Source organism: Scyliorhinus torazame, chromosome 30 (genome assembly GCF_047496885.1).
Source record: "Scyliorhinus torazame isolate Kashiwa2021f chromosome 30, sScyTor2.1, whole genome shotgun sequence".
Lineage (NCBI taxonomy): Eukaryota > Metazoa > Chordata > Chondrichthyes > Carcharhiniformes > Scyliorhinidae > Scyliorhinus > Scyliorhinus torazame.
The window spans coordinates 11035286-11048037 of record NC_092736.1 but is presented as its reverse complement, the minus strand read 5'-3'; the positions used below and the strand labels follow the sequence as shown (position 1 = coordinate 11048037).

The 12752-nt window shown below is 48.1% G+C and overlaps 2 protein-coding genes across 2 annotated transcripts in view; one reads left to right on the top strand and one right to left on the bottom strand.

The window, feature by feature from the left end:
- ccdc33 (coiled-coil domain containing 33) overlaps positions 1 to 2844 on the bottom strand; it is a 328273-nt gene extending 325429 nt beyond the window's left edge. The window contains exon 1 of the mRNA XM_072492806.1: positions 2754 to 2844. The gene's annotated coding sequence lies outside the window, so the exon portion shown is untranslated. The remainder of the gene's footprint in view (positions 1 to 2753) is intronic.
- Positions 2819 to 12752, top strand: part of stra6 (signaling receptor and transporter of retinol STRA6) — an 83140-nt gene continuing 73206 nt past the window's right edge. The window contains exon 1 of the mRNA XM_072492809.1: positions 2819 to 2954. The gene's annotated coding sequence lies outside the window, so the exon portion shown is untranslated. The remainder of the gene's footprint in view (positions 2955 to 12752) is intronic.

Genomic DNA, 12752 nt, shown 5'->3' with positions numbered 1-12752 from the left:
CATCTTAAAGATGGAGTTAGAGGGGTGAAGAGGTTTAAGGAGGGAATCCCATCAGTAGCATTGGAGAAGGGAAAATGTTCCATTCAATTAGATCATAGATCATAGATCATAGAATTTACAGTGCAGAAGGAGGCCATTCGGCCCATCGAATCTGCACCGGCTCCCGGAAAGAGCACCCTACCCAAGGTCAACACCTCCGCCCTATCCCCATAACCCAGTAACCCCACCCAACACTAAGGGCAATTTTGGACACTAAGGGCAATTTATCATGGCCAATCCACCTAACCCGCACATCTTTGAATTGTCAGCAGTAGGTTCAGTACCGTACGGCTAGGGTGTAAATTCCCCTGTTCTGTGCCCTATTAGTGTACCTTAACCCACCCTCTGTCCCAATTTACCAGTCACACTGAGGGTCTGGGCACAATTATCGAGCAGATGAGTACTTGAAAATCCACAGTGTACAAGACTATGGGCCAAGTGGTGGAAAAGGGGGTCAGAATAGACAGGTGCTTGCTGGCCAGAGCGGACAGGACGGGCCGAAGGGCCTTGTTCCGTGCCGTAAAAACTTTATGACGCTCATGATATTGACATCCGTCTCTGCTTCTTTTACCTCTTTCCTTCCTTCTCCCTCTCCCTGCGAGACACCCCCCCCCCCATCGTGCTAAGCTACAATTCCACAGGTACTGACAACCCTCGCCTACATTGCCCAGCATGTCACCTAAAAGTCCAAACTATGAGTGTTGACCAGCTCCTCAACTACAGGAGGCATCACGTCAGCTCCCATCCTGGCCTGGCTCCCAGCACTGAACAGTCTGCACCTGCACACAACAATCTATCCACTAGTAGTGGGGTGGGGGTGGGGGGGGGGGGGGGGGGGGGGAGAGGACAGGAGGAGGTAGTGGTGGGGCTGGGGGGCCGTGGGGGGGGGGGGGGGGGGGTAGCACTTGCCTCACAAGATCCCGGGTTCAAGTCCCACTTCAGGGCTGGAGCACAAAATTGAAGGTTGGCACTTTAGTGCAGTGCTGAGGGAGTGCTGCACTGTCACAGAGACATTAAACCGGGCTCCCGTCTGTCTGCCCAGGTGGATGTGGTGGTAGATGGGAGCTATCCCTGGTATCCCCTTTGTTACATCCCTCAATCAACGCCACAAAGGGAAAGATTATCTGATCATTATCACAATGCTGTGTGTGGGATCTTGCTATGCACAAATCGGCTGGGGGCTGCCCAACAACTGCGACTACAGTACAAAGATACCTCATTGGCTGTAAAGCACTTTAGGACATCCAATGCCCATGAAAGGCGCTATATAAATGCAAATCTTTCTTCTTCACCAACTGCAGTCTGAGTTTAGCCAAAGCCACACAGGATTTGAGGCCTCCTCCTCTGCGCAGGTCAGTTATACATTTCCCCTCGTCAGTTAAACGCTTTTTTACTGCCGGTTTAATTTGATACTTTTTTTTCCCCCCGTCATTTTCAGCCTCGGTCTAGATCACTCTGTTCCTTTTCAACTTGGCACCATTCTCTTTGAGCAGCGTGGTTTAAAACTGCTGGCAGGTCAGTTTGGAGAACACCCAAAACAGGACCAGCTGCCGAACATGCTGCTGACAGAGCTGGCCGTTACCCGAATAGTTTATCACTCAGGCCGTGCTCAGCAACCCCCGCCGTGGGGCTCCCTCCCTCCATGGGCCTCTTCACATTATCGTCCCTCTTGCCCTCTGCCAGACCTCCTTCCCTATTGTTTCAGAGTGGCCGTTCCTCCTTTGTGAAGCACCTCAAAGCCATTCAGCCCATTTGGCTGAGCCAACCAGGAAGTATCACGGCCCGACCGATAGGTTTGCTGTACGAAACGACTTTAGACTTGTCCAAACCAAGATCTTTATTGAATGATACGTGGTAAAATCTGTTACAGAGCAAGTTATGATGGGGCTTCTTTGTACTCCTCTGGAACTACCCCTGGGCACGACTGTCTCGTGTATGTCTTACAACCATCTACCCACGATTGGATGTGCCCCCGCTTATATTGGAGTGCCTTGTCACGTGACCACTATCTTGCACGGTGTGCCTGCACCGCCACCTGCTGCTTGGAGGTCGCACCACCAGCGGTCTATGATATTGCCTACAGGCATACCACCACGCTCTCCTGGGCCGCCCTGGGCATTGGCAGAGAGATGCCAGGTTGCCAGCTCTGAGGAGTAACGGCCCGTGGCAGAGAGGTTTGGGGAGTAAAAGGGAGCAGCGGTCGACAGGCCTGCCAGCCAGAATGCCTCGCTATCGAAGCCGGGCTGGGGCCAACAAAGTCTGCAAGCTTTGGAACTCACAGATGCTGCTGGAGTGTTTAACTGGGAACAGCAGTGTTGAAGGGAAGGTGGAGCCAGGATTCCATCCAACTTTAAAAAAAAAAGAAAATCTGCTCTTTTCATTTAACTGTGTGTGTGGTGAGGGAGGGATTAACAAAAGGACCTGGGCCACCTGTAGTTTTTTTTTTAACATTGAAGAACAGAGTCACAGGTAAGGCGAGCTGTAGCTTTTCTCTCAAATCTGGAGCAAATGATAGTAGTCAGTTGAAGTTGTTTATTACAAAAATAGCGTTGGCGGGCGCGGCCAGCTGACAAAAATGTTTGTCTCACCCCCCCCCCCCCCCACACACACACACACACACACCCACACACATTGTGTACTGAGGATTTTACAAGGCAGACTCTGCCTCAGTGAGCAGGTAGGGGCACTGCAAACCCTGCATGCAGCCTCTGTACCTGGGCAATCGAACACATCCACTTAAAGGACCCTCCTCCTCCTACGGGCCAGTTGTGGAACGAAAGAGTGGCTGAACTTTGTCTCTTGAACCCCGCAGGGCTGGCTCGGCGACAGCAGACATCGCTCTTCCCTCGCCGGATCCCAAAGGAGCAAGATTGAGAGCCGAGTGTCTCTGCGCCCGCACCCAGGGGAGGGAACAGGTAAAACAACACAGTTCATTAACATTGCTCATTAAATAAAGATGCAGTAAATAGTTTGCAGTGTCTCATTCGTGGGTTTGTGTGAGCCAGATCTGCTCATTCTGGCCATAACACCAGAATAAGCTTGTGTGTGTGTGTGCGTATATTTATATATAAAGTGGACAAACTTTTGTTTCCTGATTAAGTTCATACTTTGTTTTGGAACTTGTTGACCTCCATATCTCACCCACGGGCTTTCCTATCAATAAATAAATAAATAAATCTGCTTCTCAGGTCTCTGACCAAATCCGAAGAAAGTTTTAAGTAGCGGGGACTGAACTTTCTGGAAGTTTTAAGTAGCAGGGACTGAACTTTCTGGAAGTTTTAAGTAGCGGGGACTGGACTTTCTGGAAGTTTTAAGTAGCGGCCCTTTGGGTTGTGAGAGTTGGGAGGCTGGAGTGGGGCTAATTTGGAAGGTGCTGGGATTTCAGTGTCCACTAGGATCGAATTTTTCTGGTCCTCCCTGCCAGAGGTGAGACAGTGAAGCAACCCGCTAAGGTGCCGTTAAGGTGTAAACTGGGATTTAAAAGGGAATGTGTGTTGTTGGTAAACAGACTGGGAGCTGTGTCCTGACTCGGAGCGTTTGTCTGTTGTTGGGGGGGGGGGGGGGATAGCGTTTGGTGTCATTTACTGCACACTTTTTAAGATCTTCACTTGGTGTCATTTTCTTTCCAATTCAGGAGCAATTTAGCGTGGCCAATCCTCCTACCCTGCACATCTTTGGGTTGTGGGGGGTGATACCCACACAGACACGGGGAGAATGTGCAAACTCCGCACGGACAGTGACCCAGAGCCGGGATCGAGCCCGGGTCCTTGGCGGCGTGAGGCAGCAGTGCTAGCCATTGCGCCGCCGTGCAGCCCCTCACTGGGTGTAACATTTAAGGAAGCATATGGGCGACATGGCAGCACAGTGGTTAACATTGCTGCTTCACCGCGCCAGGGTCCCAGGTTCGATTCCCGGCTTGGGTCACTGTCTGTGCGGAGTCTGCACATTCTTCACCCGTCTGCGTGGGTTTCCTCCCACAAGTCCCGGAAGACGTGCCTGTTAGGTGAATTGAACATTCTGAATTCTCCCTCTGTGTACCTGAACAGGTGCTGGAATGTGGAGACTAGGGGATTTTCACAGTAACTTCATTGCAGTGTTAATGTAAGTCTACTTGTGGCAATAATAATCTTTTATTGTCACAAGTATGAAGTTACTGTGAAAAGCCCCTAGTCGCCACATTCTGGCGCCTGTTCGGGTAAGCTGGTACAGGAATTGAACCTGCACTGCTGGCCTTGTTTTGCATTACAAACTAGCTGTCTAGCTCACTGAGCTAGACAAACCAGCCAATAATAAAGATTATTAAGATTATTTAGATATGCACTTGCAGTGCCTAGGCGTACAAGGCTATTGGCCAAGTGCTGGAAAATGGGACGAGAGTACTTAGGAGGTTGCTTTTGACTGGCGCAGATGCGATGGACTGTAGGGCCTTTTCTGTGCTGGCAATCTCTATGACTCTTTGTATGGTCCAATCTCTTCTGAAGGGCTCCTGCATTTGACTGACAATACTCCCATATATGGAGAGCAACGACAGCCAATCAGCCCTACAGTCATCTTCATAGAGTCTGAGAGATTTACAGCACATTCGGCTCATCGTGTCTGTGAGATTTAGGCTCCACATTCCGCCCTACTTCATTTATTCATCGAGCCAATGGCCAGGATCTTTCCCCTGGTGTGTCTGTCCAACTTCCTGCTGAATGTGTCTGTGCTCGTTGCTTCAACTTTTCCGTGTGGGAGCAATTTCTATTGATAGAGTGAAGAAGTCTCTCCTGATTTCCTTACTATATTCATTAATGACTATCTTCTATTTTTGGCCCCTGGTTTATACTTTCTCTATGATCCAAAACATCTTCTCTGTTGGACCTCTGCAGAATTTATGATTGACTATTTGGTCACCCCAAATGAAAAAGAGATTGCTCAATTTTTCCTGATCGTTGTAACCTCTGAGCTCAGGTAATCTTTTTCTCTACTTTCTCCAGTGCTTCTGCGTCTTTTATAATGTGGAGATAGCGTGCAGTGCTTCAGAGCAACGTGTGTTGTTTGCTTGTACCATCACTCTGGCATCAGTCCATCTATCTTCTGTTTTGCACCCTGCAATATTTATCATGGGACATTTTCAAAAATAAATACTCTTGCCAAAGTTTGAAATGTAGTTATTAATTGACTAATGTCTGTGCTTGACCGACCTACAAAGTCAAGTTTGATTTTTGGGTGCTGTTATACTGCACATCATGGTGCATGGGACTCCCAGGTTTCTAGACAACATTGGTGTGTAGGTAGAACTCCCTTCTCAGAGTTAGAAGGTTGTGGTTTTATATCCCACACTAGAGTCTTGACCACAAAATCTAGGCGGGCATACCCAATGCAGCACTGAGGGAGTTTGGGACTGTCGTAGGTGATATCTTTCGAGTGAGGAGCTCGACTGAGGCTCCATCTGCTTACTCAAGGCAGGACGCAAAAGATCCCGCAGCACTATTTCAACGATAAAGCTAAGGGAGCTCTTCCTGATGTCCTGTCTGATGGTTATGCCTCAAGGCCGTAAAAAGCAGATCATCTCCTTGTTGAGTTTGGGATCATGCTGTGTGATAATTGGCTGTTGCATTTGCTACATTGCAACAGTGACGACAATCCATAACTGGATTTTTTAAGCTAAGGGTCGCGGCCCGCGGACGGGTGCCAAGCAGGTCGCGGAGTGATTGGTCACGGCGTTCCCAATCGCAGGAGAAGCAGCCAACAGCCGCGACCGGTCTTTAAATGCGAACGCTGGAGTCTTCCCACCAGAAGCAGTGGCAGAGAGCAGGTCACGCACCCAGCACGTACACTGATGTCACGCACCCAGCGTGGTTTGAGCGCGAAATCACGGAGCAGAGATTCCTCCATTTTGGAGCTGCCAGCAAGCAAACAACAGGACCGTGTGAAGAACTGAAGATGGGTTACTTTGTAATAAGGAAGAGAGGGCCAGAGACACAAACAGGCCAGGACCTCGCAACTGAATCTGCTGGAGAGAGCTTCTCAGGAGAGTCCACGGCAGGACAAAGCAGAGCTGGTGAGTGCTGCACAGGAGAGTCCACAATGGGACAAAGCAGTGCTGGTGTGAGCTGTATCCAGAGCTCCAAGGCCTCTGGTGAACAAACAACTAAAAATAAACGGAAATCGGGATCAAAGCAGGAGAAAATGATTTCTTGAATTTTTTGAAAATATTTTTATTCACATTTTTGATATTTTAACATTTTAAACACCTGATAACTCGCTACCGGAGGAGGTGGTGGAAGCAGAGACGATAGTGACATTTAAGGGGCATATTGACAAATACATGAATAGGATGGGAATAGAGGGATACGGACCCAGGAAGTGGAGAAGATTTTAGTTTAGTCGGGCAGCATGGTCGGCACGGGCTTGGAGGGCCGAAGGGCCTGTTCCTGTGCTGTACTTTTCTTTGTTCTTTGTAATAGAGAAAAGAACAAACAACACAACCTCCCCCAGTAACCTCAACCAAACACCCCACTTTGCTCCCTCCTCCCCCTTAACAGCTGATGGTAACCATCTCCTTGAAATGTAGCACAAACAAACCCCATCTCTGTGCCCCCCTCCAAGCAAGTGTCACCTTTTCCAGATATTTAGATGCCCCAGCCACACCGAGGCACAGGGTGGAGCAACTGAACTCCACCCCAACTGGGCCCGCCTGCGAGCGATCAGCGAGGCAAAGGCTAAAACATCTGTCTCCGCTCCCATCCGCAGCTCCGGCAAGTCAAACACTCCCAAATATGGCTCCAAGGGGGCTGGTCTCCAAATCCACGTACAGGATCCCCTCTTAGGACTGGACCAGAACATATGCCCTTGATAGGCTGAGCCCTTCCCACATCGTTCACAATCCTGCACGCCCTCAAACTTCCGGCTCATCCTCCGCTTTGCCAGGTGTGCTCCGTGTACCACCTTTATCTGTATCAACCCCAGCCTTCCACATGAGGTTGAGGCATTTGCCCTCCGCAGCACCTCACACCACAACCCCTCCTCCAGCGCCATCCCCGACTCCTCCTCCCACTTGGCCTTAACGCCCTCCAGAGATGCCATATCCTCCTCCAAAATCCTCCCATAGGTCGCCGGGATGACTTCCCCCTCCCCCCGCTTCCAGCCCCATCACCGACAGCACCCCCTCCAGCAACGAGGAGGGTGATGATTTCTTGAGGTATGGCATTGTTAATTTTCCCATTGCAAATCAGGATGCAAAGCCCATGTGTGTTATATGCAGGGAAGTACTGACGAATGAAAGTGAAAAAACCTCAAAAGGCATTTCTAGACAAAGCATAGCGAGTTTCAGGACAAATCCCTTGATTTGTTTTCAAAGGATACAGCGAGAATTTAAATCGCCAGTTGAAGTCCATAGTAGAAATAAATGTAACGTTGAATGACAAAGCAAGTGAGATCGTGAGGACCAAAGGGGTTCACCTGTCACATTAAAGATAAGCGAAAATGGTGGGTCCCGAAGATCAGCCGATTGGTAAAAGTGAGTCCCGGGGAAAAAAGGTTTGAAAAACATTGCTCCACAAGGTACGTCAACGGCTGCAAAGCACTTTGAGACACAAAGCACTCTGTTGTGGAAGGCGCTATAGAAATGCAAGTTCCTTTCTTTAGCGGAAAATAAAAAACGGTACTACTTAAGCATTTTAAATTCTGTTCATTGTTGAAACATGATTCTTGATAGGTCTCTTAATGCTTACATTTTGACTCCACAGTAAAAATATTTATTGGACTATTGCACAACTTGAAGTCAAACATCTGGGAAATCTAATTTAGTGCAGAAACATTTTTTAAAAACTTGCAATGACCTGATGATTAATCTTAAATCTGTTCTTCAAAAAATTCTGATTGTAGAACCATTTTAGGATTTGAAACACAGATACTATCCTCAAGGTATGTTTGTTGAACAATAAAAACAGTTTTATGTAGTAACTTCAGCCTCCACTGCTTTATGTATTAACTGTACCCAGGGGCAGCACGGTGGCACAGTGGGTTAGTACTGCTGCCTCACAGCGCCGAGGTCCCAGGTTCGATCCCGGCGCTGGGTCACTGTCCGTGTGGAGTTTGCACATTCTCCCCGTGTCTGTGTGGGTTTCGCCCCCACAACCCAAAGATGTGCAGGGTAGGTGGATTGACCACGCCAAATTGCCCCTTAATTGGAAAAAATGAATTGGGTGAAATTTAAATAAAACTGGACCCAGAGGTGCAATACTGCCAGCAAAGTTATTATTTTTTTTTAATTTAGAGTACCCAATTTTATTTTTTTTCATATTAAGGGGAAATTTAGTGTAGCCAATCCACCTAACCTGCACATCTGTGGGGGTGAAATCCACGCAGACATGGGGAGAATGTGCAAACTCCACACGGACAGTGACCCAGGGCCGGGATTCGAACCCGGGTCCTCCGTGCCGCAGTCCCAGTACTATCCACTGTGCCACATGCCGCCCCAGCAAAGTTATTTTTAATTCAGTGGACGTACATTGCATTTAATTAAATATATTGAGATTGAAATTCTATTTTGAAGGAACTTTTTCTCTTTGAAACAAAGTTTCAGCACTGGAGGGGAGCGTGGGTGATGGGGTAAGTAAATAATTTCCCTCTGTTCGTACCTAACAGCTCAAGGGTAGCACAGATTGCCCTAAAATAGCAACTCCAGAATGTCCTTTAACGCTGTGAGGGAGCATCTCCAAGTTCCGTCGCTCCAACATTGGCAGCAGTGCCTTCAGCAGACTGGACCCTAAGCTCTGGAGTTCTCTACATCTCTCTCTTCCTTTTCTCATGTTCCTTACAGCCTCTCTCTGTAACCACATGTTTGCTCGCCGCTCATGTGAATGAGTGTCCAGCTGTCTGGTTATGCTCCAGTGAATTGCTTTGGGACAAGAGAGTTGTTGAATAAATACAAGTTGTCGCAACCAAATTATGGGTATTTATACGGTGCCAACAAAATGATAGGTTGGGACTGCTAACTCACTTAATTCTGGGGCCCTTACAACCAAGGGAGAGAGATATTATTATCGTTGTGGATGTGGAATAAATACACGGAGAAATCCATCCAAATATTTGAATTAAGTTTCCTAACTTTTTAAATAGTGCTTTGTCAAATCTCAGATGTCTCTCAAATGCTTCACATAAGATTAATCATTAATCATTTTGAAGTTCTGTCAGAATTATCGGCAAAAATTGATTGATATTTATTGTCACATGTACCAAAGTACAATGAAAAGTATTTTTATGCGGCCAAGGGATCGTACACAGTACATACATAGTAGACAAAAAAATAATCGACAGAGTACATTGACAATGGTACATCAACAAATAGTGATTGGTTACAGTGTGGAACAAGGCCAAACAGGAGTCGATTTCGGCGGGAGAATCAGCTGGTGAGTCAGTTTCAGCGGGAGCAGTGCGGAAGTGGTTGCTTGGAGGTAAGTGTGTCCTTTAAAAGCACTTGTCTTTGCAGGGGCAGGCCAGTCGATTTCGGCGGGAGAATCAGCTGGTGAGTCAGTTTCAGCGGGAGCAGTGCGGAAGTGGTTGCTGGGAGGTAAGTGTGTCCTTTAAAAGCACTTGTCTTTGCAGGGGCAGGCCAGTCGATTTCGGCGGGAGTGGAGCTGGCTGGTTAGTCAATTTCAGCAGGAGCTGAGAATTTTTTTTTTTAAATTAGTGTTTTAGGCGGGAACAGGAAGTCGACCCGCGGACGTCTGGGAAGACCCTCACCAATAAATTCTGGTGGAGAGGAAACCCGAGACACTACACGTGTAGTGTCTCCCACCCGCCCTCCTCCTCTAACCTAATAATAAAACCCATTGGTCTGAGGTAAGTACCATATTTTATTATATTATTATTGTTTTTTATAAAAAATTTAATTTAGTTGTTAGCCAGATCTTGGTAGAAAGTTAGAGGAATGGCAGGGAAGGGAGTGCAATGTTCCTCCTGCAGGATGTTTGAGGTGAGGGATGCAGTTAGTGTCCCTGCTGATTTTACCTGCAGGAAGTGCTGCCATCTCCAGCTCCTCCAAGACCGAGTTAGGGAACTGGAGCTGGAGTTGGAAGAACTTCGGATCATTCGGGAGGCAGAAGGGGTCATAGATAGCAGCTTCAGGGAATTAGTTACACCAAAGATTGGAGATAGGTGGGTAACTGTAAGAGGGACTGGGAAAAAGCAGTCAGTGCAGGGATCCCCTGCGGCCGTTCCCCTGAGAAACAAGTATACCGCTTTGGATACTTGTGGGGGGGGGGACTTACCAGGGGTAAGCCATGGGGTACAGGCCTCTGGCACGGAGTCTGTCCCTGTTGCTCAGAAGGGAAGGGGGGAGAGGAGCAGAGCATTAGTAATTGGGGACTCTATAGTCAGGGGCACAGATAGGAGATTTTGTGGGAGCGTGAGAGACTCACGTTTGGTATGTTGCCTCCCAGGTGCAAGGGTACGTGATGTTTCGGATCGTGTTTTCCGGGTCCTTAGGGGGAGGGGGAGCAGCCCCAAGTCGTGGTCCACATTGGCACTAACGACATAGGTAGGAAAGGGGACAAGGATGTCAGGCAGGCTTTCAGGGAGCTAGGATGGAAGCTCAGAACTAGAACAAACAGAGTTGTTATCTCTAGGTTGTTGCCCGTGCCACGTGATAGTGAGATGAGGAATAGGGAGAGAGAGCATTTAAACACGTGGCTACAGGGATGGTGCAGGCGGGAGGGATTCAGATTTCTGGATAACTGGGGCTCTTTCTGGGGAAGGTGGGACCTCTACAGACAGGATGGTCTACATCTGAACCTGAGGGGCACAAATATCCTGGGGGGGAGATTTGTTAGTGCTCTTTGGGGGGGTTTAAACTAATGCAGCAGGGGCATGGGAACCTGGATTGTAGTTTTAGGGTACGGGAGAATGAGAGTATAGAGGTCAGGAGCACAGATTTGACGTCGCAGGAGGGGGCCAGTGTTCAGGTAGGTGGTTTGAAGTGTGTCTACTTCAATGCCAGGAGTATACGAAACAAGGTAGGGGAACTGGCAGCATGGGTTGGTACCTGGGACTTCGATGTTGTGGCCATTTCGGAGACATAGATAGAGCAGGGACAGGAATGGATGTTGCAGGTTCCGGGGTTTGGGTGTTTTAGTAAGCTCAGAGAAGGAGGCAAAAAAGGGGGAGGTGTGGCGCTGCTAGTCAAGAGCAGTATTACGGTGGCGGAGAGGATGCTAGATGGGGACTCTTCTTCTGAGGTAGTATGGGCCGAAGTTAGAAACAGGAAAGGAGAGGTCACCCTGTTGGGAGTTTTTTATAGGCCTCCTAATAGTTCTAGGGATGTAGAGGAAAGGATGGCGAAGATGATTCTGGATAAGAGCGAAAGTAACCAGGTAGTTATTATGGGAGACTTTAACTTTCCAAATATTGACTGGAAAAGATATAGTTCGAGTACAATAGATGGGTCGTTTTTTGTACAGTGTGTGCAGGAGGGTTTCCTGAAACAATATGTTGACAGGCCAACAAGAGGCGAGGCCACGTTGGATTTGGTTTTGGGTAATGAACCAGGCCAGGTGTTTGGCTAATGGTAAAGTTCTTGAAAGTGTGGATGAGCAGAGGGATCTAGGTGTCCATGTACATAGATCCCTGAAAGTTGCCACCCAGGTTGATAGGGTTGTGAAGAAGGCCTATGGAGTGTTGGCCTTTATTGGTAGAGGGATTGAGTTCCGGAGTCGGGAGGTCATGTTGCAGCTGTACAGAACTCTGGTTCGGCCGCATTTGGAGTATTGCGTACAGTTCTGGTCACCGCATTATAGGAAGGACGTGGAGGCTTTGGAGCGGGTGCAGAGGAGATTTACCAGGATGTTGCCTGGTATGGAGGGAAAATCTTATGAGGAAAGGCTGATGGACTTGAGGTTGTTTTCGTTGGAGAGAAGAAGGTTAAGAGGAGACTTAATAGAGGCATACAAAATGATCAGGGGGTTAGATAGGGTGGACAGTGAGAGCCTTCTCCCGCGGATGGAAATGGCTGGCACGAGGGGACATAGCTTTAAACTGAGGGGTAATAGATATAGGACAGAGGTCAGAGGTAGGTTCTTTACGCAAAGAGTAGTGAGGCCATGGAATGCCCTACCTGCTACAGTAGTGAACTCGCCAACATTGAGGGCATTTAAAAGTTTATTGGATAAACATATGGATAATAATGGCATAGTGTAGGTTAGATGGCTTTTGTTTCGGTGCAACATCGTGGGCCGAAGGGCCTGTACTGCGCTGTATTGTTCTATGATCTATGTTCTATAAACAAGAGCAGCATAGGTCGTCGTGAATAGTTTCTTCCAGGAAACAGATCAGTTCGAGGGGGAGTCGTTGAGGAGTCTAGTAGCTGTGGGGAAGAAGCTGTTCCTATGTCTGGACGTGCGGATCTTCAGACTTCTGTATCTTCTTCCTGATGGAAGGGTCTGGAAGAGGGCAAAGCCTGGGTTCGAGGGGTCTCTGACAATGAAGTCTGCCTTCCTGAGGCAGCAGGAAGTATAGACAGAATCAATGGGAGGGTGGCAAGCTTGTGTGATGTGTTGGGTTGAGTTCACCACAGTCTGCAAATTCTCCCCGTGTCTGCGTGGGCTTCCTACGGGTCATGGTCACTGAATTAAATAACTGTGTATCTGCAAGTGTGTATATGCACGTGTGTATCTGCATATGTGTGTGTATCTGTGCATGTGTATAACTGTGTACATATCCAGGGCAGCACG